Here is a 4,686-nt window from a genome sequence, read left to right as displayed (position 1 = left end):
CTGAGACTCGATGAAACTATCAAGTGAACCATCACCTGAAGACTAGGAAGGTACTTATCTGAAGGGCCCTTTAGATGTCATTAGGCTTACATCGGTTGGGGCCTCAGGAATCACAGACATGTATCAAGACAATGCCACATAGCTTATGCAATCAGAAATATGTTTTATGCAATCAAAGACACAGTTATGCAATCAGAGACACAGTTATGCAGTCAGAGACATTGATTGTTTCAGAGCCTTCAAGAAAAGGAGCTTGTATCTCCACTTACTATTCACTATATAACAAGCTCGAGAATAATGGCTCGACTACTTTCAGACTCTAAATGGTCAGAAGTGACTACAAGTCAAGAGTTACACTCAGAGTTCATAAATGGAATTACCTCTTGTTACACCCCGCACTCTTGAGCTCGGAACGTCTTCTTAAGTTTCTTAGACACTATCATGTGAGACGGATAAGCTACGACACAATCAAACAACTCTAAGGAAAGAAGATTGTGATACCTCGCGAGATGGGAGGTTGGAGATAGAGTCATAAGAATCCGGAAAGAGTTGGAGACTAAGAAATGAGTCGTAGGACTCGATTTACCTACGTAAGGCACTAAGTTAAGAGTCTTATACACTTAAGTTGCTTAAGGATATATCAAGCTTACGTAGTACGGATTACATAGGCTCTTAAAGTGAGACAAAATTACGAACCCGCGAGGAAGGGAAAAAGACGACGCGTGGCAGCCAATGGAGGAGCGACACGTGGCAGCACCTCAAGCAAGCAGGTGATGCACCTACTTAGGTTCAAGTAGGTGATGCAGCTGCTTGGGGTAGGTGGACCCCGCTGCCACGTGGCAGCCCCTAATTGGCAGCATGACACGGTGGCCAATCATGGCTTGACACGTGTCATCCTTAGGGGATGACACGTGTAACCCCTTGGGACCACATATATGTATGATATACATCTCAAACTTCAGCTTTTTCACCAACATTTCCAGCAGAAACGTGAACAAAGAACCCTAAAGCTAAGGAGAAAAAAATTGCGACGGCTTGGGAAAAAAATAGGTAAGTCCCATTTTCGTTCCGTAAATTAATTAATTAGCGTATACTAAGATGATATGGAAGTATTAGTAGTACAAAATTAGGATTTGATGCAGCAAAAAACGGACAGCAAGCTGCCACGACGTTACAGCATGCTGAAAATATTTCCGAGGCGCGATTTTGGCGAGTTCTAGCCAATTTCGGGAAAGGTAAGTTCTTACCCTCTAATTTGAAGTTTATAATGTTAAAGTATGGTGTATTACACACCTTAGGAGCTTCTGGAAGTTGGAGAAAAGGTTTGAAAAGTTCAGCGTTCGAAATTAACGAATTTAGAATCGCTATAGTTAAGTTGTTGTCGAAATAAAGTGTTGTACGTGTAGGGGCTGCTGCTGGTTGTGTTGTGGCGTGTTGCAGGGTCTAAAATTTATCTAAATGAGGTGTGGGAGCTGCTGGTTGCATCCACAGGCTTTGGAATTAAAGAATTCGCGAAAGAAAGATTAAAAACTCTAGTTTTGGTATCTTAGTTTCGAGTGAATTGTTGGGGGTTTATATTGTATAATTTTGGTCGTAATATGTATATGTATGGGCTGCTGGTTGCATTGTTGGTTGGCTGCAGGTTCTAAGGACATAGTTGGGAATTCAGATAGGGCACATTATAGGGGAGGTGCTGTCCGATTTTCGTTAACATCCTAACTAGTTAAGGAACTAGCCGAGAAGGCGAGCGAAGGGATGAATGTTATGAATACTCGTGGGTAGTCTAAGTTGCTGAAAAGTCCAAGGTTGTTAATACTTACATTACTTCCATGTTAAATAGGTTTTGAGGACAATGATGTGGACGTGATTAAGAGAAGTCCATACAAGGTATGTGAAGCTTTCCTTTGGCGTGTTTTTGGAATAGATATGTAGAACTATTCTTCTTTTCTTTTGGCATGTCTTAGATATAAGTTATGAATGATGTGTATACTATAATTGGGATTAAATCCATTCGTAAAGCCCTGAGTATGAGTCGAGACTCTTGTTTACTTCTTGGTATTAGAACTTCTGCAATAGCTGGGTCATTGCCTTTTTGTCTTCTATGTGATGAAAACTAGTACATGTAAAGCCTATTTCTTCTTTCCTTTGGAATGGCTTAACTTTAAGTGAAATGGTATATGATATAGGTTTAGAGGTAATTCCATTTATGAGCTCTGATTGTAACTCGTGACTTGTAGTCACTCCTGAACATTAAGAGTCTGAAAGTAGTCAAACTACTATTCTCGAGCCTTCTATATAACGAATAGTAAGTGAAAGTACCAGCTCCTCTCTTTTTAAAGGCTCTAAAATGGTAAATGCGTCTGATTGCATAAGTTGAGTCTTTCACTAGATAACTGTCTCTGATTGCATAACTGTGTCTCTGATTGCATAATCGTGTCTTTGATTGCATAAACCATGTTTCTGATTGCATAAGCTATATGGCATTGTCTGGATGCATGTCTGTGATTCTCGAGGCCCCAACTGATGTAAGCCCTAATGACATCTAAAGGGATACCTCAGATAATTACTCCCCCAGTCTTCAGGTGACGGTTCACTTGACTGTTTCATTGAGTCTTAGATAATGACTTGGTTGCATATGGTTTCTCACTACTCTACTCGTACATACTGTAACCCATTCTTCCTCGAGTCCCATGATGGGCCGGGATATGTTATCGTGCACAGTGTTACTACTTCTTTCACTGCGTCCCGGGCCGGATGTGTATAGTTCCACGCACGAGGAGACGATGCCATACGTGAGGTGTGATATATGTTATATGTTATGACGATGCGATTATTCACCGAGTCCCGGGCCGGCTGTAATATGATTGTATGTGTGGTGAAATAAGGAAGGAACACCGAGTCCCTCCTTAGAGGACCGGGTACATATGTATATTATGATGGTACGCTATAGACGTACACCACTCCATTCACCGAGTCCCTCACTAAAGGGCCGGATACTTTATGTAGGCATGCATATGAGATTAAAGCAATACATTGTGTCCTTGAGCCCCGCAGTGAACCGGGTGTGATACGATGATTTATATGATAAGATGATACCGTATACGATGGTATGATACCGTATACAATGATATGATGAAATGAAATGCATTATGATATGATGATATGTGATTATGAAGAAGTGATTATAACACCGAGTTCACTAGAGGGCCGGGCACAGCATATGATGATGTGTATGATTTACGTGTCCTAAGGTGCAGGTAATTCATTTAGTTATTATACTTGTTCCCTGCATCCCTATTTCAATTATGATCTCAGTTACGATGTGTTATGCTTTACATACTCAGTACATATATCGTACTGACCCCCCTTTTCTCGGGGGGGCTGCGTTTCATGCCCGCAGGTACAGATGTTTATTCTGGAGATCCATCAGCATAGGAGTTCCTCTCAGCTGTGTCGGAAGTGCTTCACTGTTCTGGAGCCTAACTTTTGATGCTGGTCACTTAATGTATATATTTGTACATTCAGGGGTACGACGGGGGCCTTGTTCCGCCATATGTTGTTGTTACTATTCTTAGAGGTCTGTAGACATATGTATATGTGGGTTGTTTGTGAGTTAGTTTTGATGTTGCCTATTCGATATGTTGTGAATGTTTTTGTTATAGCAGCCTTATCAGCTCACATGCCCTTTCATGATATGATACAAATGAAAGAGGCTACATGTACATAAAAAAGTTTTAAACTATTGGGGTTTTGTATATAGTATCACATCACACACGGTTCAACTTAAGTGTAGTTGATAAATACGCATAAGAGGGTCCAGGTCGGACCCCAGTTGCGGCCTATGGGGTTGGGTCGTGACATAAGTGGTATCAGAGCAGTTCGTCCTTGGAATGTCTACAGACCGTGTCTAGTAGAGTCTTGTTTATCGGTGTGTTGTGCACCACATCTATAGACAGGAGGCTACAGGACATTTAGGATGTTACTTTCTTTCAAATCTAAGATCGTGCGATAGAGCCAAGCCATAGGAAATGAAATTACTCATACTAACCTGCGATTTTAGCAGGAAGACAACGCCGATAGAAGAAAGTAACTGACAATATTGGATGTTAAAAAGCACGCAGGTAAGCAAAGGCACGAAAGCCCTATGTCAGGTAAGGTATTGAAATGCGATTGACAGATACAATTGAAAAGTGAAAGGAAAGGTAAACAGGAAAGTATAACAGGTGCAGCTCGAGTGGACATAACAGGTAAGTTCATTTCCATACTGTTAATTATGGGCACCCTGTGCGACTGCGATATGAGATGATATGACTATATATGTGTGCCCTGTGTGGCTGAGATGTTATACAATATGAATGTATATATGTGTGCCCTGTGAGGCATTGTTGGTATTTTCTGCGTGCAGGTGTTGAGATAGTAAGAAATACAGAGGAAACTCTGCCCAAATTTTCCTAGAAATAAGAAGAGAATGAGATACAGGGCTATAGTATGTCTTGAAAGGTTGTTCTCGCAACAATGATGAGATTTGACTAAACAAGTATGGCTGACCTCGAGAAATAAGTTAATTGCTGAGTTAATGGCAATAGAAACTAGGAGGACGATACTGGAATAGTAGAATAAGTTAGAAAGGAACTATAAGCCAAAGAAAATGACTCAGAGAGGACTGATAGATCGAGATAAAATGAG

General features: G+C 40.9%; 1 long non-coding RNA gene across 1 annotated transcript; it reads left to right on the top strand.

Moving 5' to 3' along the window:
• The first annotated feature begins 1,136 nt into the window (after window positions 1-1,136).
• Window positions 1,137-3,456, top strand: LOC129889112 (uncharacterized). The gene is made up of 3 exons (XR_008766801.1): window positions 1,137-1,235; window positions 1,841-1,887; window positions 3,401-3,456. It is a non-coding gene; the product is annotated as an uncharacterized LOC129889112 (long non-coding RNA).
• Window positions 3,457-4,686: the final 1,230 nt, after the last annotated feature.

The sequence above is a fragment of the Solanum dulcamara genome, chromosome 5 (genome assembly GCF_947179165.1).
Source record: "Solanum dulcamara chromosome 5, daSolDulc1.2, whole genome shotgun sequence".
In the NCBI taxonomy this organism is placed as follows: Eukaryota; Viridiplantae; Streptophyta; class Magnoliopsida; order Solanales; family Solanaceae; genus Solanum; species Solanum dulcamara.
This window is presented reverse-complemented; position numbering and strand designations above follow the sequence as displayed.